This window comes from Myotis daubentonii, chromosome 19 (assembly GCF_963259705.1).
Source record: "Myotis daubentonii chromosome 19, mMyoDau2.1, whole genome shotgun sequence".
Classification (NCBI taxonomy): Eukaryota; Metazoa; Chordata; class Mammalia; order Chiroptera; family Vespertilionidae; genus Myotis; species Myotis daubentonii.
This window is the reverse complement of record NC_081858.1, coordinates 26,431,626-26,458,091: the sequence shown is the minus strand read 5'-3', so window position 1 is coordinate 26,458,091 and position 26,466 is coordinate 26,431,626. Positions and strand designations below refer to the sequence as shown.

The following is a 26,466-nucleotide window of genomic DNA, read 5'->3' as shown; positions in this document are numbered from 1 at the left end:
CCTGACTGGGCATTGAACCTGGGACCCTTCAGTCCGCAGGCCGACTCTCTCTCCACTGAGCCAAACCAGCTGGGGCTCTGATACTCTTTTAAAGGTGTCCTATTTCACCCCCGCATCCTCGCCAGGTGGCTCCTTTTTACCCATGGGAAAAGCAAGGTGCTGAGAGGGGTGTGGACTGGTTCAGGTCCCACAGGAGGAGGAGCAAACAGCCCGGCCCCCTTCCCCCGGGCAGGCCCCGTCTAGACCCTCTCGACGTGACCCAGATGCCATCTTATCCTGGTAGCATGAGTCAGCGCCCTCCAAGGCCAACTCGGTCCTACTTCAAACCTCGCACGCCCGTTGGCACAGCCCCTTGGGGCGGGGCACACCTTTCCGCCCGGCCTGAGGGGCAGCTCCAGGCTCGAATGAATGGCCTGCTTCTTGCTAGCTCCGCCCCGCCCCCCTCCGCGAAGCTGGGAAGAACCGCACAGGTGAGTCTGAGTCGGGGCTTGTTGGGTCTGACACAAGTTCAGGAATTCTCGGTACCTTAAGCCCTCAGGGCTGGGGTCCTCCTACCTGCCTGCCTCTGCCCTTCCTTCCTGCAAGGGGTGGGGCGGGATGGTGTTGACGGTGAAATAAAGATCAAAGGGCAGTTCCGTGCGCGGCTGGGGAAGCGTCAGCCACAGCCCGGGACGCGTAAACATCCTGAGAGGAGGGTCCTGGCGGTTCCTGAGCACTTGCTGCGTGTCAGACACAGGGGTTGCCCTCTTGCAAGTTGACCCGGATTCTGCAGAGGAGGAAGCCGAAGAAGCTCTGGGAGGCGAGGGCACCTTGGCCTGGTAATGGCGTTCAAACTTGAGTGGCATTCTGCCCATGTCCAAGTCCCTTTCCTCCACCTTGCTGCCTCTAGGCTAGGGGGAATCCTGGAAGACTCCTCGGAGGAGGTGATGTGCAAACTGATCCTTGAGGAAGGATGGAAAGAAACCCACCCCACAGAATAGAGGGGGAAAGGCATGGAAGGGCATTTGTGACCGAGAAACGGCGTGAGTAGAAGCCGGGAGGTTTGTATGTAAATGGGGAAGGGAGGAGAGATGGGCCATCGATGGAGCAGAAATGGAGGTGGGGTGGTTTTATCTGTGACGTGCCCTGAATACCAGCTGAGCAGGGTGAACATACCTTATGGGCATTGGGGAGGCCTGGGCCTCAGTCTGTCCATCTGTAAAATGGGGGAATTGGACTGGCCCACATCAGGCCCTCCCAGGGCTAGGGGGTGTAACAGGAAGGGCCCGGATTCCTCCAGGTCCAACCTAGGACTTGGCAGAGTGGGGGAGTAGCTGGAGCAGCTCAGGGGGCCAAGGGTAATATTTTGCTCCAGTGCCTGAGTTTGAGAATAAATATTGTACCAGGCTGGCAGTGCCAGATCCCTGAATCACCCTGTGAGCTCTCCCCTCCCCCCCCCACACCCTCCATGCCCCATTTTCCCCAGCCAGGATTCTGCAGGGAAAGCCCAGGCCTGGGGTCAGGACTCAGGAGGGGTGGCGAATCTTAGCCCTGGCTCCACCCTAGGCTAAGTACTGGTCCCATGGAAACCCCAGTTGCCTCATCTTCACAATGGGGTGATTGTGGCCTCAATTCTCTAAGTCCGTTCCTGCCAGACTAGACACCTTAAAATTCCAAGACTGGCCCGGCTGGCGTGGCTCAGTGGTTGAGCATCAACCTATGAACCAGGAGGTCAGGGTTCAATTCCCAATCAGGGCACATGCCTGGGTTGCTGACTCGATCCCCAGTAGGGGGCGTGCAGGAGGCAGCCGATCCATGATTCTCTTTCATCATTGATGTTTCTATCTCTCTCCCTATCTCCCTTCCTCTCTGAAATCAATAAAAATATATTTTTTAAAAAATTCCAGGACTGTCTGGGAGACCCCACTTGGGATGTGCTCACAAGTGGCTGTGAGGTCAGCCAAGGCCAAGACCTTGGGCCTATGAGGGAGTCCGGGGGCTGCTGGGCATTGCGAGGGTTGGAGGGGCTAGAAGTGGATCCAGGTTGGTCCTGCTGTTGTAGTCTCATAGCCTAGTGGCAGAAGGGAGAGAGACGTGGTGTGTGGAGTCTAAATGGTGGCAAGAACAAAGCCCTCACTTGCTGTTTGGCATCTGAGGGGATGGGGAAAAGCAGCATGGAGAAGGGAACAGCATGGGCAAAGGAAGGGAGGTTGGACTGTGAGGACTTTGTTGGGGAAAACTCCGGTAGGTTAGGCAGGCCATGGGGTCTCTAGAGGAGAAGAATTGGTTCTTGTTGGGCTTGGCTGGATCCATGGGCTTGGGTCTTCCTCGTCAAATAGGCAGAATTGGAGGCCCCTAGTGTCATGGCGGCAGCCCCAGGAGTGGGGCTGGAGACCTGTTTGGAAAACCAGTTTGGCAAGGCGGTCTCCTCCATGATGTCATCCAGCTGCTGTGTCCTCTGAGTGACAGTGCCAGATAAACTTCCGGCCTGGAGGAGGAGAAGGGGGCTGGCCCCATGTGCTGAGGGATGGGAAAGGAATGACTGTTGATTTTTTTTTTTTTTAAGAGAGAGAGAGAAAGAGAAAAACCTCCATTTGTTGTTCCACTTGCTTATGCATTCATTGGTTGATTCTTGTAGGTGCCCAGGAATCGAACCCGTAACCTTGGCGTATTGGGACAATGCTCTAACCAACTGAGCTACTCAGCTGAGGCCAGAGTGGCTCTTCAATGTAGGAAACTCGTAGGCACGCGGGCCCCGGGAAGAAGGCCTTAGGGGGCTTGAGACGCCCACTGAGCTGTGATGAACCCCAAGAGTCCACCCTCTTGGACATAGGACAGGGTTCTTATGGGCTGGGCCGGATTTTTGTGACTTCTGGGGGTTCCCTGATGCCTGATGTCATCTAGACTCATGGCAGGGGCCCCACGTAATTGCTGTCCATTGGGTGGAACTTGGCTCCAGATCACCCTTCTAATATATGAGTGGCTATTTGTTATCATCATGACCCTCACAGCTTGAACCCTGTGAGGTAGGACTATCATCATATAAATGAGAAGATAGGCTCAGTGAGACCAAGCCACACCAGCACCTCACACAGAATTCGAACCCAGAACCCTGGGCACCCTGCCCTCTACCATTTGGAATCTCTTCCCACATGGGGTCTTGTCATATTTCTTTTAAAAAATATATATTTTCTATTGATTTCAGAGAGGAAGGGAGAGCAAGAGAGAGAGAGAGAAACATCCATGATGAGAGAATCACTATTGTCTGCCTCCTGCAGGCCCCACACTGGGGATGGAGCCTGCAGCCCAAGCATGTGCCCTGACCGGGAATCGAACTGGTGAGCCAGGAGCGGGATCTTGGCACCATAGAGTCCAAATGCCCACTTTGTGGTCCGAATAGGTACTCTGAGTCCCTGCCTTCTCCGGCACAGGCTTCAGGTTGCACAGAAGTAGGGGGTGGAACCACTCTGCACTCCGGGTCCCCAGTTTCCTAAATCCCTTGTTTCCCCCTCAGGACCCGGCACACCCAAGCATGAAATGACAATAACCGGCGCATACTGAGTGCCTACTATGTGCCATTCACTCACTGAATCACCACCACAGCCCTGTGAGGTAGGTGCTATGATTATATCCATTTTACAGATAAAAGAAAAGGCTCAGCCCGGCCGCTGTGGCTCAACGGTTGAGTGTTGACCTATGAACTGGGACAGGGGTCCTCAAACTTCTTAAACAGGGGGCCAGTTCACTGTCCCTCAGACCGTTGGAGGGCCGAACTATAGTTTAAAAAAAAAACTATGAACAAATTCCTATGCACACTGCACATATCTTATTTTGAAGTAAAAAAACAAAACGGGAACAAATACAATATTTGTATTTGCATGTGGCCCGCGGGCCGTAGTTTGAGGACCCCTGAACTAGGAGGTCACGGTTCAATTCCCAGTCAGGGACATACCCAGGTTGCAGGCTCCGTCCCCAGTGTGGGGCGTGCAGGAGGCAGCTGATCCATGATTCTCTCTCCTCATTGATGTTTCTCTCTCTCTCTCTCTCTCTCTCTCTCTCTCTCTCTCTCTCTCTCTCTCTCCCTCCCTCCCTCCCTCCCTCTCCCTTCCTCTCTGAAATCAATTTGAAAAAGAAAGAAAAGGCTCAGAGAGGAAATGTCACTTGTTCAAGTTGACACAGCGTGTTGCCGATAGGGCTGGGACTTGAACCCAGCTGTGTGGGCCCTTTCCCCAGGAGACGAGAGAGTACTCGGCCCCTTTGCAGGCTGCAGAGGCGAGCCGTGTCCAGTTCAGAGTTTCCGCACAGGCCTGGCCTCCCTGGGGCGGGCAGAAAAGTGCTGAGGCTGTGGAAACACTGCTAACCTTCCCCGAGGAGGCGGCCATGGTGGGAGGCGGGCTTGGTGCAGACCTCAGAGCCAAGTGCAGACGTGGCAGCTTGGACCGGCTGCAGGCAGGGTGGGGCCCAAGCCCAAACCAGCCTTCCAGCCTGTTCCCAGCCCTCCACCAGCCCGGCCCAGCCCGGCCCGGCCCTGTCCGCCCCTCTGGCTCCCCATCTGGATTGAAGATGAGGACTCGAGGCCTAATAATAGCTGACTGGCAGCAAGGGCAATGCCTGGAGCTGCGGCCAGTGGGGGGACTGGGGTCCCCCGCAGTCTCATGCTGGCCTACAACAGGTTTCAGAACTTTAAAAAGAATACCAAGTGCCCTAGCCCCTTTGGCTCAGTGGATAGAGCATTGGCCTGCAGACTAAAAGGTCCTGGGTTTGAGTCCAGTTGCAGGCTCGATCCCCAGTGGGGGGCCTGCAGGGGGCGGCCAATCAATGATTCTCTCTCATCACTGATGTTTCTATCTGTCTCTCCCTCTCCCTTCCTCACTGGGAAAAAAAAAAAAAATAGTAAGGGCAGCATTGTGCTAAGGCTTAGCCCACAGTAACTCATTTATTCTTTACGACCACCCCAGTGAGATGAGGCTGCTATTAGTCCTACTTGATGGATAGAGAAACTGAGGCTCAGAGAGTTATGCAACTTGCCTCTGATGATTATTAGGACAGCCTCAACTGCTGGCCACAGACATGTCCATCCTGGGCACTGTGCGAGGCACTTCCTGTGTATTTTCCCATTTGAGGAAAATACATAAGTCATCATGGGCAGATTGTCATGTGTTTAGATGAGGCAAAAAACGAGACCCAGAGAAAAAAGAGAATAGCTCAAGCTCCTGTGACTGCAAGGGGCAGAGTTGAGACTCGAACCCAGAACCCCCTAACTTTAGAGAGGTTACAACTTGGGCTTCTGGAATCAGACAGACCTGAGTATGCTGGGGACATCCCTGCTCCTTAGCTGTGTGGCCTTGGCAAGTCGCATCACTGGCTCGAGCCTCTGTCTTCTCCTCCGTATAATGGGCTTTTGGCCTTAGCCGGTTTGGCTCAGTGGACAGAGTGTCGGCCTGTGGACCAAAGGGTCCAGGGTTCGATTCCAGTCAAAGTCACATACTTCGGTTGCAGGCTCCTCCTGGGCCGGGACCCTGGTTGAGGCTCGTACAGGAGGCAATCAATCGACATGTTTCTCTCACATGGATGTTTCTCTCTGTCTTTCCCACTCTCCCTAAAAATCAATGGGAAAATATCCTCGGGTGAGGATTAACACACATAAAACATGGGGTTTTGGTTGAGATGATGCTGATGCCACCTGTCCAGCTACTAAGCCCACGTTGGGGTCATTTGCAGCAGCATGCATTCACATCAAGCACCCGCCCATTCAGTTGTCGCAACAGCCCCCGGCGGATGGGGTGGGGGGATGGCTTTTTTCTCGCACCCGTTTTATAGATGAGAAATGTGAGGCCCGGAGTGGGGAAGGAACTTGCCCTGGGCCATCAGCAAGGGAGTGAGGATTTGGGCCCAGAGCTTCGATCCCAGAGGCTGAGCTCTTATCTCTGTACACTTTGCGTCCTGATACTGCAGCGCAGAGGGAATGTGAGCTATGCCTGGGTCACACAACAGCCATAGACCTCAGGGCCATCTGATGTGGGAGGGCCAGCCCCCGGTCACTGCAGTCACAGCTTCTCTGGGCTTGAAGCACAAGATGTTCCCTCGCCTCCGATTTCTGGAAAGATTTCTAACCTGTTCTCCCAAAGGTTAGAGCAAGACCCAGATTTTTGTGCCCCTCCCCTGGGAGGCTAGGATTCCAGGCTTATCTGGAAGAGGTGGGCCGATCAATGATTCTCCCTCATCATTGATCTCTCTCTCTCTGTCTGTCTCTCCCTTCCTCTCTGAAATCAATCAAATATATATATATTTTTTAAAAAGTCTTTTTGAATTTGTCGTTAACATTTAAAAATCATGAAACTTCATGTGACAATCCAAATTTGTGTTTCTGGGGTCTCAAACCTGGGTGTGGATTCCTCCAGGGCAGCCGCTTCCTCTGAAGCAGACCCTCCGGGGGTTCCGCCCTAAGCTCCCCACTCCCCGCTCCCCGCCCCCCCCCCCCATGGGACTGTGCAGTTTGAGACCTTGAAGAAACATCACCCTGATTACCAGCAAGGACCAATCAGGACCCTGGAATTTGACTTAATCAGATGAATAATTCCTCCTTCTGAGGGCAGGTCCAGGAGGAGTACACCCCACCCCCAGTCTCTGCCAACACGGAGAGGGAGGGATGTTTTGCTCCAACTTTATTTATTTTTTTAAATTTATTTTTATTGATTTCAGAGAAGAAGGGAGAGGAAGAGAGAGAGAGAAACATCAATGATGAGAGGGAATCATGGATCGGCTGCCTCCTGCACATTGGACTGAGCCCACAATCCAGGCATGTGCCCTTGACCAGAATCGAACCTGGGACCCTTCGGTCTGCAGGCCGACGCTCTATCCACTGAGCCAAACTGGCCAGGGCATTGCTCGAACTTTTTTTTTTTTTTAATATATTTTATTGATTTTTTACAGGGAGGATGGGAGAGGGATAGAGAGTTAGAAACATCGATCAGCTGCCTCCTGCACTCTCCCCACTGGGAATGCGCCTGCAACCAGGGTACATGCCCTTGACTGGAATCGAACCTGGGACGCTTAAGTCCGCAGGCCGATGCTCTATCCACTGAGCCAAACCAGTCAGGGCTGCTCCAACTTTTTAACCCGATGTCTGACTCCTGAATCCCTGGGGGCTGAATGGATGCAATGAGTGCTTCTCAGGCCATGCTGGTTCCCCCCCCCGCCCCCCTCCCCAACCTCCCCAGCCTTTGCTCTTGCCTTGCTCTCTGCTTGGACCACTCTGCCTCCTCACCTTCACTCCTGCTGGGTCCTGATTAGCATTCATGTCTCAACTCCAACGTCACCTCCATAGAGAGGCCTTCCCGGCGCACCTATCGGAAGCGCCAAGCAGTACTCAGTACTGTGTTACCTTGTTTTATTTATTTTCATACCCACTCTTATCTGAAATTATTTCGTTGCTGCTGTTTGGCTCCTGCTAGATGTGAGCTCTGAGAAGGCAAGGACCGAGTCTGTCTCGCTCACCACCGACCGAGTCCTCGGGGCCTAGAACAAGACCTGGATCCTAAGAGGAGGTTCAACCCACAGCAGTGGGGCCTGTGAACCACGGGACTCACACAAGGCCTTTCCCTGGAGGATGCACATGCCAGCCTGTGTGGGTGGGAGCTGGGAATGGGCCAGCAGGTTCACAATTAAGGAGCAATTAGTCACCAGCTAATTGGTGCACAAGACAGCGGAGGGGCCGGGAGGAGAGCGAGGGACTGGCAGTCAAAAGGAGCCTCAGGTCTGTTTGTGGGAAAATATTGAGAGAGGGCAGTGAGGAACCCCCCGGGTAAGGTTTGAAAGCCTCTTCTGAGTTATTGAAGGAGATTAGCTTGTACCTTCCTCTGGGCCCACTAACATCCGGTTCTCAAACTAAAAGTGCTGTTGAGTTAGGAGGCTGGGTCAGGGGCGAGCTCATCTTTTCACTTTTTGTTGTTGTTATTGTTGTTAATCCTCACCCGAGGATATTTTTTCCAGTGATTTTTAGGGAGAATGGAAGGGAGAGGGAGAGACAGCGAGAAATATTAATGTGAGAGAAACACATTGATGGCAGCCTCCTGTATGAACCCCGGCCAGGGCCCAGGTCCTGGAGGAGCCTGCAACCGAGTGACATGCCCTTGACGGGAATCAAACCCGGGACCCTTTGGTCCTCAGGCCGATGCTCTATCCCCCGAGCCACACCGGCGAGGGCCCATCTTTTCAGATTTTGCAATTGTTACTTTAAAGTATGACCATGTTAGGTCACTCAGTGGGACACAAGTAACCGTCTGGGCTTGTTCAGCACTCCCTGGGTTCCAAGAGTTTCCTTTTTTTTAGGGCCAAAACGTTGTTGGAGGAAGGCAGTGCCTACTTCTCCCCCTTGTTTCTGCTACGGGAGGAGGGATCGCCTGCCTGCCACCCACAGGTGCCAGGCGTCCCTTGGCGCCTCAAGGCAGCTCCCCAAATTGCAGGCAGGGTCTCCGGAGGAAATGGTCAGTCTCCACAAGGCTTGCCCAGTGACTCCAAAACGTATTCAATGACGTCACGAGCAAGGCTTGGCACATAGGAAAGGGGAGTCTGGCCAGGGAGGAAAGACAGAAGCCTGCGGGCATGGGTTCGGGCAGGAGACTGCCAATAGGTGGAGGTTAGGACAGGGCTGGGCACTTTGGAAGGAGAATGAACAACCCAGTTAGCAGAACATGCTCACCAGCTCGGCCCTCCTTTCTCCTCAGCAGCCCTGGGTGGTCAGATAGAACCATAATTATTACTTTTAAGATTAATGTGTGTATATTTAGTTAGCTAATCCTCACCCAAGGACATTTTTCCATTGAGTTTTAGAGAGAGTGGAAGGGAGGTGGAAGACAGAGAGAGAAAGACTGATATAAGAGAGACACATCGATTGGTTGCCTCCCCTACGCACCCTGACCGGGGCCGGAATTGAGCCTGCAACCAAGGTATGTGGCCTTGACCGGAATCGAACCCAGGACGCTTAAGTCCGCAGGTCCATGCTCTATCCACTGAACCAAACCGCCTAGGGCATCAGATATAATTATATTCATTTTGCAGGTAAGGATCCTAAGATCCAGCAAGATCACAGGGCTGCACATTGCCAAGCCGTGCACGTTAGGCCAGTATTCGGCACACGGTGGGTGAGCACTTGATGTTTGTGGAATAAAAGCAGAATGTGTACATTTGATGGCACTTTTAAAAAGAACTGGAAATGATGAGAAATCTGTATTTCTGCATAGCCTTTAGTATCACCCCCCAAGATACTTAACTAATTACAAAGAGACCCTTTACAACAGAGAAGCCCAGCAGACACCTTAACCAAGGAATCAATGTTAATATTACCAGCAATAAATTTTATTGGTAGACTGGAGCTATTAAGGTAGCCAGAATAGTTTTATGTGTCTCTCAACCCAAAGACACTAAATGAATATGGCTACTCTGGGTTATTTGCATAAATGTTCTATCGCTCCCGTTCATCTGGAGATCGCCACATGCCTGTTCGAGATAAAATTCTCCCTGGCCCGGGGTTAGTGAGAAAACTAGGACAATGTGGTGAGTTACTTATAAAGGAAACTTTTTATTCTTAGTCCTCACCCGAGGATATGTTTTTATTAACTTTTATAGAGAGAGAGGATGGGATTGAGAGAGAGAAAGAAACATCAAAGTGAGAGTACACGTCCCAACTGGGGATTGAGCCGCAACCTTTTTGGTGTTCGGGGCCACGCTCCAACCACCTGGGCCACCCAGCCAGGACGATAAAGGTAATTTTTAAAAAGTTGGTTAATTCTGAGATTAGTCCTTATTAAATTTTATGGTGACGGTAGAAAGTAGTGCTTTATTATTATTTTTTTTAATGTACCTTGACAAATTACAAAATGTTGGCAATTTTGTGTTCCAGCTGCAAAGAACACTTGACTGGGATGTGGAATCCCAGAGTCTGGCAAGTTCTGGCCAGGTAATGATTCCTCGGGCCAGGGCCCTGGCCTGGCTCCCCCCATAGCTCCTGGCTCCTGGTAGGGCCAGAGGTGCCTCCTGATATGAGGGAGATGAGCTAATGAGTTTAGAAAGCCGTTCTGGTCTCCTGCCTGTCATGCGGAGAGGCTCTGATTTAGAACTGTTTGTTACAGCTTATTCAGTCACTTGATTCTTCTTCATTTTTTAAAATATTTGGGTTATTTATTTATTTATTTTTTGTTCATTCTCACCGAGGATATTTTTTCCATTGATTTTTAGAGAGAGTGGAAGAGAGAGGGAAAGACAGAGAGAAACATGGATGTGAGAGGAGCACATTGATTGGTTGCCTCCTGCACGCACCCCGACCAGGGCCCGGGCTGGGGAGGAGCCCGCAACCAAGGTACATGCCCTTGACCGGAATCGAACCCAGGACCCTCCGGTCCACAGGCCGACACTTTATCCACTGAGCAAACCAGCTAGGGTGGACCCTTATCGTCTTAATTGTAGAGGCCAGGCTCTGAACAGTTGTGTGACAGTCACCCCATCGTGGGGCCTCTGCTCCGAGCCCAGCTGCCTGCTTGATTCAGTAACTGTGGGTGGCCTCACTCCTGTGTGTGTGGGCAGCAGGGCCAGCAAGAACCCTCCAAGTTCCTTGAAAACCAAATATGGCCAGACCAGTCCCTCCGAGGCCCGGCCTGCAGCCTGGGCTTGCTCCTGCCTGCTCATCTGGGCTTGGGGCCCTCTCCCTACACAACCTCCTGGCTCTGCCCCAGAGAACTCTTGGGAGAGCCTCCATTCAGATCCCCTCCTCTAGAGTCTTGTTGAGGAAGTTACTGAAAGAGAAGATATGGGACAGTGTCTCATCCAAGCCACAACAATTCCTAACCCCAAGCCTTTGCTCATGCAGTCCCTGCACGTGGAGTGCCCCTCTCTCTCAAACCAGTTCTTCTGCATCCTCCAGGGCCCATTGTGAGGTATCAGGAAAAGTACCTTCCTAACTCTGTGGCCTGGAGTAAGTCATTTATTTCATCCATCCATCCATCCATCCATCCATTTATCATCCATCGACCCATCCACCCACCCACCAATCCATCCATCCATCCATCCATCCATCCATCCATCCATTTATCATCCATCGACCCATCCACCCACCCACCAATCCATCCATCCATCCATCCATCCATCCATTTATCCATCCATCCATCCATCCATCCATCCATCCATTTAACATCCATCGACCCATCCACCCACCCACCAATCCATCCATCCATCCATCCATCCATCCATCCATCCATCCATCCATCCATTTATCCATTCATCCATCCATCCATCCATCCATCCATCCATCCATCCATCCATCCATCCATTTATCCATCCATTTATCCATCCATCCATCCATCCATCCATCCATCCATCCATCCATCCATCCACCCTTCCTTCCTTTCATCCAGTGGGCACCTACCTGTGCCAGGCACTTTCCATATGGTCTCTCCTTCCAGACTAGAAGCCCCTTTAGGATTGCAGACCAGGCACCAGGAGATAACTGATCAACCAATATCCATGGCCAAGCCTTGTCCTTACTACAGTCCTGGTGAGGCCTTATCTTTATTACAGGTGGGAAGACTGACTGAAGGGGCAGTCCACAGGCCACACAGAGAGCTGAGACAATGAGATTGTCATTGCACATCAGACCAGGAGGCTTATCCAGGCCACGGGGGATGGTATCTAACGTTCCTTCATTATGTGCCAGGTACGTTTATCAGAACCACATCCCTATAACTCAGTGCCATCTTGCAGATAAGGTCATTGAGGCTCAGAGAGAAAAAGTGACTTGTCCTAACTCACCACTCAGCCAAGAGGAAGAGTCTGGGCTTGGACTCAAGCCTGTATCTCTCCCCTCAGCTCTGCTCCACAGTGCTAGGTTCTCCAAGCACGCTAAGACCTGAGAGGCAAAAGGAGTTACTTGGGGTCCCATAGCAGTTGGGGGTAGGTCAGACCATCCTGGGGAGACCTTTTCCATCCTGGCAGCTCTGCACGGGTCTGGATAAGTCTCCAGCCCTAGGCTGAAAGCAGGGCCTGGCTGACACATTCACAGTCCTTGGAGGGATCCTAGAATCTGGTCCACATCATCTCAGGCCGGCCAACAGATCCCATCTTCCCCAGACACCCCTCACCCCCACTCTGCCCTGGGACCACTCCTTCCCGACCCCTAGCTTTCTGCATGCCCCCCTCCTTTTTAATCATCAGAACCTTTTGCCAAAGAAAACTCGGGAGATGCCCGCAAACCAGCCAGCCGGGGAGGTTGCCGCCCTGGAATGCGGGAGGGGGGTCACCAGGCTGTTTGTGAGCGGCCGGCCCGCCAGCCGGGAAATGGGAAATGTGAGCAGCTCCCTTTTTTGGGGAAAGTCGGGACTCCCTCTGTGGGAAAGGATACAGGGCAGGCCAGTTCCGAGGCCCGGGCCTCAGTTTCCCCATAATCGCCGCCATGGCAGTGATGGGGTATGAATAATTTCAGCTGTTAATTTAACAACTATTGCTTGGGCGCCTGCTGTGTGCCAGGCGTTGAGCTGGCTGCTTGGGACACAGTAGGGTCAGAGCTAAGCCCCGTCCCTCAGCCCCTGATCAAGGGGCTGGATGGGTTTGAGAATTCAGAATCCTGGGGGGGTGGGGAGGGTTGGTGTTAAAAGGTGATCCAGTGGGGTCTGAGCCCACCCACCTCCAATCAAACATATGGCTATTTCTGTGGTGAGGAATGTGAGCATCGCCTCTAAGTGGACTGAAGGTCCTACGTAGCCTCAGTCCGTGTCCAGGTCAGGTCTTGCCTCCAAGTGTGTTTTCTTCGAATACAGAGAAAAGCCCTCGGTTGTCTAGGTTTTCCGGACCGTGGAGCTGACGATCAAGGATCGAGGCCTGGTTCCTCTCCCCATTGTACAGATGAGAAAACTGAGACTCAGGGCAGAGGTGTCCCCTATGCAAGGCCCTAGAGCAGCGGTTCTCAACCTGTGGGTCGCGACCCCTTTGGGGGTCGAACGACCCTTTCACAGGGGTCGCCTAAGACCATCGGAAAACACATATAATTACATGTTGTTTTTGTGATTAACCACTATGCTTTAATTATGTTCAATTTGTAAACAATGGCATCGGGGGTCACCACAACATGAGGAGCTGTATTCAAGGGTCGCGGCATTAGGAAGGTGGAGAACCACTGCTCTAGAGCAAGCAAAAGGCGCAGGTGCGTGGGAGTACAGGTCTCCCGAGAGGCTCCGAATCCCCGAACCCCTCCCGACCAAGGACCCTGCCTGCGAGAGAAGGGGGGGGCTGAGGTGAGAAGGCGTCTTGGCCAAATCTGGGCGGCCCACCAGCCAGTTCTGCCAGGAAGGAGTTAAGCATGCCTTGGGCCCCCGCCAGGCCTCGCCGGGGCTGCCTGTCTGGGGCCTGTTTACCAGGCTGGGCTTGCATCATGGACTTCAACGTGCAGTGCAAACACACTCACATTCTTGGGTCATGAGAAACGCACTATTGCGGTGACATCATGCCCGAGAGGAGGTCTGCTCCAGCCTCTCTCCTGCCCACAGCCGAAGCTGTTTAATTAGCACCCTTAACTGGAGCTCTTGTCTTCTCGTAAAACATCAACTGGACAGACTCTCCTGGGTGGGGGTGGCGGGGGCTGGAGTGTGTATGTGTCTTAAAAGGATAAAAATAGCCCATCTGGGCCTCCTTTTGGGGTCTTTGGGAGTGTGAGCGCACCGCTGTTTATGTTAAATCTATGTCACGCTGGACATTTTCGGGGAGTTGGCCTTGGAGATGGAACAAGAGAAACCACCCATGTCTTTTCGTTCCCTCTTGTTTTTCTTTTTGGGAGGGAGGCACGTAGGCCGAGTAAAGGGGCCCCAGGAGATGATCTAGACCAGCCCCCCATTATATAGCCCAGGAAGGGAGGCTCGGAGGGAGGGGCCTTGCCTGAGGTCACAGCGAGGCTCCCGGGTTCCACGCACCTCCCATGCATTTGGCAGGATTGTCGCCCGCATAGGCTCTGCCAGTGGTTTTCTAGTACATTTTCTCTCTTTTGGAAAGAGAGGTGCATTTGGCTATAGCTCCTGGCTGCGGGGTTTTTAAAAATATATTTTTATTGCCCTAACCCAGCCGTCGGCAAACTACGGCCCGCGGGCCGGATCCGGCCCGTTTGAAATGAATAAAACTAAAAAAAAAAAAAAGACCGTACCCTTTTATGTAATGATGTTTACTTTGAATTTATATTAGTTCACACAAACACTCCATCCATGCTTTTGTTCCGGCCCTCCGGTCCAGTTTAAGAACCCATTGTGGCCCTCGAGTCAAAAAGTTTGCCCACCCCTGTCCTAACCGGTTTGGCTTAGCGGATAGAACGTCGGCCTACGGACTGAAGGGTCCCGGGTTCGATTCCAGTTAAGGGCACATGCCAGGTTGTGGGCTTGATCCTCAGTAGGGGGTGTGCAGGAGGCAGCCAATCCATGATTCTCTCTCATCATTGATGATGTTTCTATCTCTCTCTCCCTCTCCCTTCCTCTCTGAAATCCTGCAACCCAGGCATGTGCCCTTGACCGGAATCGAACCCAGGCCCGATCAGTCCCCAGGCCGATGCTCTATCCGCTGAGCCAAACCAGCTAGGGCCATAGATGAGTTTTAAGCAAGACGGACAAAATGATCTAACGGACCTACGTCACTTGGGCTGCAACGTAGAGACGGAGCAAGCCTGGAAAAAGGAAAAGAGAAAAGTTAGCTAGTGAGTGCCAGTTTATAAAGAAAATATTTAAAATGATTTTTCCATGGAAAATTCCATCTACGGGACAAACCACTCTAACTCTTCTTAGCGGTTGCTAATGCTGCCTTCCAAAATAGCCCAGATACTTGTCTGCTTTGAATCCTCAGATCCCTTAAAAGTTTTCACGAGCGACACAGCGTAGCCAGGCCTGGATCCGAGTTCCGAGGAGACGCAGGACGCAGCCACTGTAAGACACCCCAAAGCACAGCCACCCCATCCCTGTGCTTCAGAAATGGCAGCTGAGGCCCAGGGGAGGGGAAGGAGCAGCCAAAGTGACCCGGTCGCCTCGCGGTGGGGTGAGGACTCGAATCCAGAACTCTGAGCAGCGAGGAAGGCAGCCAACACCCTCCAATAACCCAAGGTTTCCTCTCACGAGGAGGAGAGCTTGGGCCCAGTGCTGGGAGCTCCCCGCCCCCTCCCCGGGTCCGGAAGCGCCGCCTGCCCAGGATTTCCTGTGTGTGGGAAAGAAACAGGATGAGCAGACACCTCTTCCAAGACTTGCTCGTTTTCAAGTGCGTGCGGCCCTCTCTCTGTGAGTCTGCGGCAGCCCTGGCCAAGAGGACCGGGCCGCTGACATATGTTTCGTGTGTTCCTAAAAGTCGCCCAAAGGGCGTGAGGGGAGAAGAGCACGGGCCATGGTCCTGACCTTGGGGAGTGGGCTTGGTGTGGGGCCTCCCAGACGCCAACCCTGAGGCAGTGATGGTGAACCTTTTGAGCTCGGCGTGTCAGCATTTTGAAAAACCCTGTAACTCTGGTGCTGTGTCACATATAGAAATTTTTTGATATTTGCAACCATAGTAAAACAAAGACTTATATTTTTGATATTTATTGTATATATTTAAATGCCATTTAACAAAGAAAAACCAACCAAAAAAATGAGTTCGCGTGTCACCTCTGACACACATGTCATAGGTTCACCATCACTGCCCTAAGACAACTACTGAATGCACATGATCGATCTGTGAGCTGATCCCAGGGGATCATGCAGAGGAGCGGGGAAGTGAGATGGGAAGAGAAGGAGCCCCTGGAAATAGCGTCATCAGGGCAGTTGCCCTGGTGGGCAAGCAGAGCTCAACCCCTGCAGGGAACTTTCCGAGACAGCGTGGAGCGGGCCTCGTCTTCCCAGAGAAGGGGGAGGGAGCTGGGGTACCTGTCCGCCAATTCTCCATCCTTCCTGACGTGCATGTGGGCACCAGTGTGCTCCTGCGGCCAGGACAATGCATGTGCAGGAAAGCAGCCTTTGTTGGGGAGAGGTGATTGTCAGAGAGACAAGGGCGGCGTCCGCTCCTGGGGCCGCCCATTAATTGGTTTTACGTGCTCAGGAAAAGGCCGACACAGGCCCAGGGGACAGGTCTTCCTCTCCCTGGGTGGGGATGCTGAGGTCCGTGCAGTGCAATGGTGGGGGCCTTTGCCTGTCCCGGCCCGCGTCACCCTTTTCTTCTATGCTGGGCAACACTATTGCCGCCCTGTGGCAGAGCCAGCGGGTATGCACCCATGTCCCTGTCTTGGGTTCCACACTCACCTAGACTACATCTCCCAGTCTCCCTTGCAGTGAGGAGGGGGCATGTCACTGATTCCAGCCAATGAGCAGAAGGGATGTGCGCCTCTTCCAGGCGTGGCTCTCAAAAACCCCCCACACTCTATCCTTTTTTCTCTCTTCCCCTTTCTGTGGCGACTCTGCGGACCCCTTGTTGCGATCAGGGAATGGCTTTGAAGGTGTGGAGGGAGACGTCATGAAAATCACTGTGCAATTCATTAGTTGGGGTTGGTTCTGAGAAGGAAAGGTTAACGGTGACACGAGCACTCTGCCTGGTGATCCTGGCAGAGGGAACAGCATGGGCAAAGGTCCTGAGGCAGGAAGGCCGAACCTAAAGGAGCCAGAGTGACTGGAGGTAATGAGCAAGGGGGAGTGGCATGAGAGGAAGGTGCATGATCCTGATATAAGATTCATGGGTTCGTGGGAGGCATTTGATGGGTATAGGCCAGAGGCTGCCCTGGCACCCCCCCACCCCCCACCCTGCCGCCTCTAACCTGGAGGCAGAGCACCAGGTTAAGAAACCAGATGGTAACCAGGAGGGGTTTTGAACCTAGAAACTCAGAATCTGTGTGTGTGTGTGTGTGTGTGTGAGCTTGTATAGTTGTGGAGTTCAGTGGTCCCCCCCAGGGCTGGAGTCCCCTGTCTTGGGGTCAGGGTGCCCTGGTCTGCAGTGGGAGAGGGGTTTGTCTGTCTTCCAGTCACAGCCCAGCTTCACCTGAGAGGATTACCTGGCCTGAATTTGGTGAGTCATGAAATCAGGTGACTCAAACCCTCAAATCAGGTGACTCAAACCCCCCCCCCCTCTCTTTTTTTTTTTTTTAATCCTCACCCAGGGCCTGGGTCCGGGGAGGAGCCTGCAACCGAGATACACCTTGAGTGGAATCGAACCCAGGGCCCTCCGGTCCACAGGCCAACACTAGTCTATCCACTGAGCCAAACCGGCCAGGGCAACTCAGACCCTCTCTTGGGCTGGGTTCCGCTCATGTTAGATGACTCCAATATCAGGGCTCCAGGCTCTTCTGGTGAACTAGCTTGGGAATCTCACCTCATTTTTTGTTAAACCTCAAGTAACTCACTTGAAAATGAACGGTGGGGCCAGAGCTGCTTGTCTGAGCCTCTGGGGCTGCCATTTGCCCCCCCGCCCAGAGCAGCGTCCCCTCGGGAAATGCAGCTGACCCAGCTGCATCCGTGGGAAGACCTGGCCCCCACACTTCACCCTGCTGAGGCCACAGGAAATGACCCTCTTAGCAGCCACGAGCTGCGATCCAGAGGACAATGACAGAGGGACAGGGACGGAAGCCCGTTTGTCCCAGTTAACTCGTCCCCTGGGCTGGATGCCCGCTGCTGGAAACATAAAAGTGAAGATTCAGTGGGAAATGATATTTAAAATAAAACAAAACAAAAAACAATTCTATGGCGTTAGCCAATTTCGGGTGCTCTAAGGGGTTTTGTTTTCTTTATTTGTGTGTGTTTAAAACATAGATAAGGCGCAGAGAATCAAAGGATCTAAGGTGTGGAAGGTCAGCCGTCCCACCCAAGCACAGGTCCTGCTGTGGTGTCCGCCTTCGTGCGATTGGGCCCCGCCTCTGCACGTGGCTGGCTGTTAATCACCTCACTTGGCGCTGGCCACTGTCCCACGTACCTCCACTCACCACCTAGAAGCTGGAGAGCGCTCTCTCTCTCTCTCTCTTTTTAAAAAATATATTTTTATATTGATTTCAGAGAGGAAGGGAGAGGGAGAGAGAGATAGAAACATCAATGATGATGGTGATGAGGATCGTTGATCAGCTGCCTCCTGTACACACCCTACTGGGGTTGGAGGCCACAACCCGGGCATGTGCAATGACCTGGAATCGAACCGTGACCTCCTGGTTCATAGGTCCACGTTCAACCACTGAGCAACACTGGCTGGGTTGGAGAGCTCCCCTCAAACCCAAATCCGGTCCCCGGTTTTGGAGCTCTGCAGGCTGGTTCTGTCATTCTTCAGGTCTCAGCTCAAATGCCACTTCTGCGAAGAAGCTTCCAGACCACTCTCTAGGGAACAGCACCTCTCAATCGTTTGCTCTTAAAGCACTCAACACACTTCACCAACATCTAAAATGGGTTGTTCACCTTGCCCGGAGCATAGTAGGTGCTCAATACATGTTTGGTGACTGAATATTTTTCAGTGGTTGTTGCATTCAGCACAGAGTTGGATCAGAGAGTCCAATTTCATTGCATGTCAACACACATGATTGGCTACAAACGGGGCACCAGGGCGGGGAGGCAAATCGATCAGGAATTCCACTAATTCATTCATTCATTGATTCATTTGGAGGGTAGAGCGCTGAGTAGATAGTGACTCAATCTAGGAGTGCAGAGACCCAAGGAAGCTTCCAGGGCGGGGAGAAGATTTGAGGTGGGTTTCCTATCACAGAGAAGCCAGATGGGGTCGGTGGGGGGACTGCTCACCTTGAACGTGGATGTGAATGCCTTTGGAGAAGGAAGAGACTGTGGTGTGTGGAATTCAATTGGTTCCCACGGGAAGGCCGACCTGGTGGCTTTTATCTGGGGCTGCAGGGAGGACATTCCGCCTCGGTTACACTGAAGCGATGAAAGGATGGAGGGGATGCCTGAGGGGGCGGGTGGGGTGGTGAAGCTGCTCTGTTGCCCTGAAGGCCTTGAACTCCCGGCTAAGGAGTCCGGGTTTCACCTGTCGGTAACAGAGTCTGATAAAACTAACGATCCTGAGAGCCCGGATGTCATTGACTCCTGAACTCCAGTTCCCTGGTGATGCAGACCAGCCCAGGAGGCTTCTGGAAAATACGGTTGCTTGGGCCCCGTCCTGGAAGAGCCTGCGTTGCAGCTGGGCCTGGCCATCTGCCTTCTCACACGTCCTCCTCCTTCGCCAGGTCTGGTGACCAGGGAGGCTCAGCGAGGTGAAGGCCTTTGCCCAAGGTCAGAGCCAGACAGCTGCGAAGGGGGCATGCGGACCAGGTCTGCCGGGTTTGCCCGCTTTCTCTGCAGCCTCCCTCAGGCTGCGGCTTTATTTTCCCCCGGAGGCAAGACTCTCAGGGCGGCTGGGGCTGCCCCCCTTGTCCTCCCTTCCCCTCCCCCTCCCCAGTCGGAAAGGTCAGGTACGTCCCAGCCTTCCTCGGGCATGTCCATTTATGGCTGTGTTGTTCCAGAATGTGGCCAAATTTATAAACTCCCCTTTCCCGGAGACACGAAACCATCTGTGCAGAGTGCAGCGCGGGGGCAGAGCTGGGAGCTTCGTCGGAGGCCTGGACCTCAGCCCGGGCCCGGGCCCAATGAGCCCTGGCGTTGGATGGGCCCCCGGCCACTCCCTGCGCCTCAGTTTCCCCACCTACAGAGCAAAGACACTGGTCTACAGATCATTCCTTACGTCCTCCCCAAGTCTAGACACATGCAGTTTACTGCTTACAAATGGCAGTTCTTTAACCAGGGGCCCCATGCTGGTGCTGGGAGATGGGCTGCAGCCTCTCTTGCATGACTTCCTTTTTTCGCTTGATTTTTTAAAATTAAAATAATTACCCAAAGACTCACCTTTCACTGTAGAGTAATAGGCGCTCTCTCCAGTCCCCCAATTCCTACTTTCCTCCCCAGAAGCGTGGCTACTGGATCCCCAGGGAAGTGTGAGTGGGGTTGTCAAGATGGATTCTTTGCATATATGAGTATCCATGTTCATACAGGTTTTATTTCACTTATTTTTTTAAAAAATGTGTTTTTTTTATTGATTTCAGAGAGGAAGAGGGAGAGAGAGAGAAACATCAATGAGGAGAGAGAATCATTGATCGGCTGCCTCCTGCATGCCCCACACTGGGGATCGAGCCCGCAACCCGGGCGTGTCCCCTGACCGGGAATCGATCTGTGACCTCCTGGTTCATGGGTTGATGCTCAACCTCCGGCCACATTTCTTTCCCTCACATACAAGAAGTCTAGAGATGAGCAGGTGAGCAGTCCAGGGCTGACAGCCCCATGGAGTAGTTGGGGATCTAGTTCCCATCTCTTCCAACCTTGGTCCTCTGTCCAGCAGGGCAGCCAGAGATCCAGACATCACATCTGTATTCAGAGAGCAAGACAGAGGACGAGGGGATAAGGGGACAAAGACCATGAACGGCCTTTAGAAGGTCTCCCCTTCTGTCACCTGACCGTTCCCCTTAGGTCTCCTTGGCCAGAACTTTAGCAAGTGGCTACGCTGGCTGCAAAAGGGGGGGAGAGGGGAACAGCTTTTGTCTGTTACAGCCCCAAGTAACCACTATTCGGGCTCTTCACCATAGATTTATGTCACTTGTTCTAGAACTTTATACAAACATCACCACGCAGAACAGTCTCTTGTCTCTGGTTTATTTGGTTCAACATTATGTTCATAAATTCCTGAGGTTTTTTTCTTTTTCTTTTATCTCCCTCCATCCAGAAGGAGCCATTCACCAACACTCAGTCTTTGCTGATTTCCTTTCATCATGGAGTCACTCATTCAACAAATATTTCTCGAGCCCCCATTGTGTGGGGAGAGCTGACCTCACACAGCCGCCCATGGCAAAGACAGATGCATTCTGAGTCTCCCAGGCTCTTCCCTGAACCCCAAACCTTTTGACAACAGCCCTCTTCTGAACTCCCCCTGCACCAGGTAAAATCCCTCGTGTACAGAGGCCTCATGCCCAGTGATGAGGAGCTCTGGCTCTGGCATCCACAGATGGGCTCTTAGTAGATGCTTAATAAACAGTGACTGTGGCCTGGCTGGCGTGGCTCAGTGGCTGAGCATCGACCTATGAACCGGGAGGTCACGGTTCGATTCCCAGTCAGGGCATATGCCCCAGGCTGGGGGCTGGATCCCCAGTGTGGGGTGTGTAGGGGACAGCTGATCAATGATTCTCTCTCATCATTGATGTTTCTATCTCTCACTCCCTCTTCCTTCCTCCCTGAAATCAATAAAAAAATATATTAAAAAAACCAACTAAACAGTGACTGTGACTACTTCATTGGCGTGGGAGCATCGTAAGGAGCAGAGCCCGCTTTTGGAATCCTTGGCTGGCCCTCTAATGTAGCACCGTTATAATCTGCATTTACTAATGAGGAAAGGGTGCTCAGAGAGGTAAGGTAACTCTCCAGAGGTTGCACAGCAGGCAGGTGGCTGAGGCACGGGATTCAAACCTCGTCCTCTTGGGTATCGAGTCTGAACTTTCATCTCCGCTCTGTGGAATCAGCTCACTCCCCCTTGCCTTTCTTTCAGCCTTGACCCACTCAAGGAAGAGCCCAGAACCGCCAGGGACAAAGGCCGTGCACGTTGCCATTTCTAGTTGTCTTTCTCCCACTTTGCGATCTAACCCAAGAGGTTTTCCTGGCTTTGGATCTTGTCTGTTTCAACTTAAAATGACAGCCCTAACCGGTTTGGCTCAGTGGATAGAGCGTCAGCCTGAGGACTGAAGGGTCCCGGGTTCGATTCCGGTCAAGGGCGTGTACCTTGGTTGCGGGCACATCCCCAGTAGGGGGTGTGCAGGAGGCGGCTGATCGATGTTTCTCTGTCATTTTCCTAAACGATGGGCATGCGATTACACATCTGGGCCAGTTGTTACCAGCGCCCTGACTCGCCCAGCTCATTCCTGTGAGTGAATGAGCCTTTTATTCTAACTGCTGGCTTTTCAAGGGCCCATACGTCTGTTTTTCTGGCCACGAGAAATCTATTAGAGAGGGGGGAAATGTGGTTCAAAGAAATAGTTACTTTTTCTCCATGGGAGCAACTTTTCCAGGGACGAAAACACGTGGACCTTCTGATATAATGGAGTGACTTTCAAAGAATATTTGTTTCAGCACATGAACCCTTTTTCAGAGGCTGCTGAAGCGACAGCTCAGTGTACAGACGGTGAAAGTGGAACTTCTGGCCCTTAGCCAGTTTGGCTCAGTGGATAGAGCGACGGGACGGCCGTGTGGACTGAAGGGTCCCGGGTTCGATTCCAGTCAAGGGCACGTGCCGGTTGCAGCCGCATTCGGGAGGCAACCAATTGATGTGTCTCTCTCACGTCAATGTTTCTCTCTGTCTCCCCTCCCTCCTTTCCACTCTCTCTAAAAATCAGTGGAAAAAATATCCTGGGATAAGGATTAACAAAACAAAACAAAAAAAGGAGGAGGAGGAGGAGGAGTGGGGTTGCCGCGTGAAGCCACCCACTTCCCTATGAACCCGCCACGGGCTGTGGAACCCAGTTTGAGAACCTCTGCCGGCGCCCTGACCCGGGGATCGGAACCGGGGCCTGAGCCCAGGGCTGTCGTTTCCTGGTGGGAGATCTTAGGGAAGGGAACGGACTTCTCTGGGAAATGGCACGATTGTCCTAAATATTTCCGAAACCTTGTCCAGGCCAGAGAATCTGTGTGACTGAGGACCATTCAGTCTGAAGTGAACGGTTAGAAATACAGACTTTTTGAAAAAAGAAACAGTTCTCTTGTTTGAGGAGATCCAGTAACCAGCGAACTGCTATCAGAGTGTGATCACCCTTCACAAAGGCCTTCCGGGGACCCCTGGCACGGACTCCGGCCGGGCCACTGCTCTCCTGTCTCCGTCTCAATCCCAGCATCGCAGTCCCAGCAGGAAAGAGATGAGACGCGCACGCGATTTTCGGGAAGGACTTTGGCAAAGGGACTGTGGACGCCGACCAGGGAGGTGACACCCGGAAGCAGACCATCCACGGTCTCAAGGGGGTGGGACCACGTGAACAGCCGGGTGTGGGCATGTGAACAAGGAGACGGAACCACGTGGACAACCGGAAGTGAGCACGGGACAAGGAGCGAGGCCACGTGAACAAGGGGGCGGGGCACGTGGACAACCAGAAGTGACGTGAACAAGGGGCGGGGCCACGTGGACAACAGGAAGTGAGCACATAACAAGGGGTGGGCCACGTGGACAATGGGAAGTGAGCACGTGAACAAGGGGGCGGAGCACGTGAACAAGGGGTTGGGGCCACGTGGACAATCGGGAGTGAGCACGTGAACAAGGGGGCGGGGCCACGGGATCACGGGAGAGTGGGCACGTGAGGACGGAGGAGGGGCCATGTAAAGATTGAAATGATGCGACCAGGAGCCCCCAGAAGCTAGAGGCAGGGAAGACCCTCCTCCGGAGCCCTTCATGGAAGCACAGCCCCGGACACCCTGATTCCAGGCTGCGGCCCCAGAACGGGGAGAGCGCGTGGCCCTGTTGGTTGAGGCCGGTCTGTAGGTATCGGAGCAGCGGCCTCAGGAAATAGACCCCTCCTTGCCCCTCCTTTTGGGGCTTTGACCGGGTTCTGGGAACAGCTGAGCCCTGTGCCCCGGCAGGGGAGCCCCCCAGGCCTCTCACTGCGGGGCTCACAGGGAGGGCCAGCCCTGTGTCTGTGCCTTAACCTGAAACAAGGAAACGACCTGCTTGGGGAAGTGGTGCGTGTTGGGACCAGCGTCCCTTCCCCCTGTGGCTCTGGGGGCCCCTGGAGACGGGAGACGGGGTTGGGGTTGGTCCTGGCGGCGGGAGGGGGCGGCCGGGAGGGAGGGAGCCCGGGAGAGGCCCGGGGCTCACAGTTACTAACTGGTAGGAAGGGCTCCCATATTTTCAGAGCGGCGCGTTCATGCCAGTGTGGCTGGGCCAACAAACTCAACTTTCGTGGCAAAAAGTCAGTCTGTACAAACAAAAAGGAAAATATGTCCTTGGAAAAAATCATAATGACTTCAACCTTTAATGGTCTCACAGTTGTCGTTTTTTTAGTCTTGAAGGGACATTTTAGGGGAAGTATCTCTTGTCCAGAGGAAATATTTATATGAATTCAGCACTTCCGTCAACTTTTCTTTTGTGAAATTCAAGTAAAATTAAATTGCATCTGAAATATGACTGTCATGGTTTTATAAAAGTACCTCTACCCATCTGTTCATTACCCAGGCTTCTCTTTTTGTATTTGCATATTAAGTTGTCCAAAATGATGTTCACCAAATGTGATTGGTTATTCTGGCTGGTGGGTTGGAGTTGTTGTTTTTTTTTACTTCCATCTTTGGGATTTCAACGTGTAAAAACCAAATAAATATATAAAAGTAAAAGTGTTTTCCAAGTAGAAGTGCTGTGGCCCTTCCTGCAGGAATGGATAGAAAATGGCCAATAGTTTTATTTGCTTCATTATTAGAAAGTAGGTTAAGTCAAATCACTGTGCTGTACGCCTTCAACTTGTGCAGGGCTCTCTGTCAATTATCTCAACAAAATTGGGAAAAATAGCCCTAACCAGTTTTGCTCAGTGGATAGAGCCTCGGCCTGTGGACTCAAGAGTCCCGGGTTCAATTCCGGTCAAGGGCATGTACCTTGGTTGCGGGCACATCCCCAGTAGGGGGTGTGCAGGGGCAGCTGATCGATATTTCTCTCTCATCGATGTTTCTAACTCTCTATCCCTCTGCCTTCCCCTGTGTCTGCCTTTGCCTGAGCCTCTCCCTGAAACCCCCAGCCATTCTCTTCACCAGCCTGAAGCCCACTCCCATGCATCGGACCAAATGGAAATAATAAAGGCTTTTGCATAAAAAATAAAAAAGAAGAAAAGAAAAAAAAAATGAGGAAACCACTGCTCCAGACCATCCCACCCCTCCCCCCTCATTTCACCGAGCTGGAAGCCAGGACCCAGAGATGCTGGGGCCCCCCCAATATTATACAGAGTCAGGCCGGGGTCTAGTGAGTGCCCAGCTGGCCTTGGTCACGGACTGGCCACAGCTCTGTGAGTCACCGAAGACCCGAGTTAGGAGTAAAACAATGTGACGTAGCCGATACAAGCCCCAGAGCCACACCGGGTGGGTTTTCATTTGGCGCTGCCTCCAGCCAGCTCTTCTTCAAACGCCCTTGGGAAAGCCACTTACCTCTGAGCGTTCGTTTCCCTGAGGGTCTGTGAGATGAAGATAATAACAGTACCTGCTTTAACAGTACCAATCCCTCGGTGCAGCCCCTGGTCGGGCTCAGAGCAGGGCTGATTGGGGAGTTGGGGCACCGCCCCGTCATGCACAGAGCAGGGCAGATTGGGAGGTTGTGATGCCACCCTCAGTCACGCTCAGGGTAGGGCCAATTGGGGGGTTGGGGCACCGTCCCCTGTCACACTCAAGGCAGGGTCGATGGTGAGGTTGCGGCGCCACCCCCGGTCACACACAGAGCAGGGCCGATCAGGGGGTTGGGGCGCCGCCACTCTCACACTCCACAGGCTCCAGTCATGCTTGAGGGGGAGTCTTTCTTTAAAAAAAAATTTTTTTTGTATTTATTTCAGAGAGGAAGGGAGAAGGAGAGAGAGATAGAAAAATCAATGATGAGAGAGCATCATGGATCGGCTGCCTCCTGCACGCCCCACACTTGGGGATCAAGCCTGCAACTGGGGACTGTGCCCCCGGGAATCGAACTGTGACCTCCTGGTTCCTAGGTCGATGCTCACCCACTGAGAGTGAGTCTTTCCAAGAGATACTCGCCCCGCCTGGGGCCGGCAGCCTGCGGAGGTGAGTCAGGTGTCGCCCATCTTCTTGACGAGTTTCACCTGCTCATCCAGGCAGTGGCTCTGCAGGAAGCTGCAGAGACGTGGGTCCGAGTAACAGAGCCCAGAGCCAGCGGGTCCAGGAGGGCCTGGTTCAGGTTCCTCCTCGGCCAGGGCGGCTTCCATGGCGTCCCGAGTCCTGCCCCCTCACCTTGGGAGGCTCCTGCGCGTCCGGAGAGGACTTGGCCATCGCGCTGAGACGCCCAGCGCCCTCACCACCAACTCGAGGAAGAGGTGGCCCCCGCCCTGGAGAGCCGCATTGTCGGTGGGAATCATTGTCAGTGGGAATCGAGGCCCAGAGAGAGGTAGATGGGGGAGCTGGGGGGGTGGGGGGGACAGATGCAGGTTGGCCAGGCAGCCTTCCCCTCAGGGGAATCATTCTGATGAATTTGGGAGCTCCTGGTTGTTCGCAATAAGCAGTTAAGGGGGATGGTCTGGAGCAGTAGTTTCCTCCTTTTTTTTTTTAATTTTTCTTTTTCTGCAAAAGGCTTTATTATTTCCGTTTGGTCCGATGCATGGGAGTGGGCCTCAGGTGGTTAAAAGGATGGCTGGGGGTCTCAGGGAGAGGCTCAGGCAAAGGAATTAATTAGAAAAATAAAACAGAGCGGTGGGTTGGCTGGTCTCAGAGGTGGTGGTTCCGACGTGGTGAGTGGATAAGACGCTGGAGAGTGGCGGAGGCTGGAAGG

General features: G+C 52.9%; 1 long non-coding RNA gene across 2 annotated transcripts; it reads left to right on the top strand.

The window, feature by feature from the left end:
* Positions 1 to 509: 509 nt before the first annotated feature.
* LOC132222310 (uncharacterized) lies at positions 510 to 21,222 on the top strand. Of its 2 annotated transcripts, XR_009450179.1 has the most exons (5): positions 510 to 1,022; positions 3,494 to 3,591; positions 10,216 to 10,336; positions 11,551 to 11,686; positions 20,692 to 21,222. It is a non-coding gene; the product is annotated as an uncharacterized LOC132222310 (long non-coding RNA). The 2 variants fall into 2 exon arrangements; XR_009450180.1 differs by lacking the exon at positions 10,216 to 10,336.
* Positions 21,223 to 26,466: the final 5,244 nt, after the last annotated feature.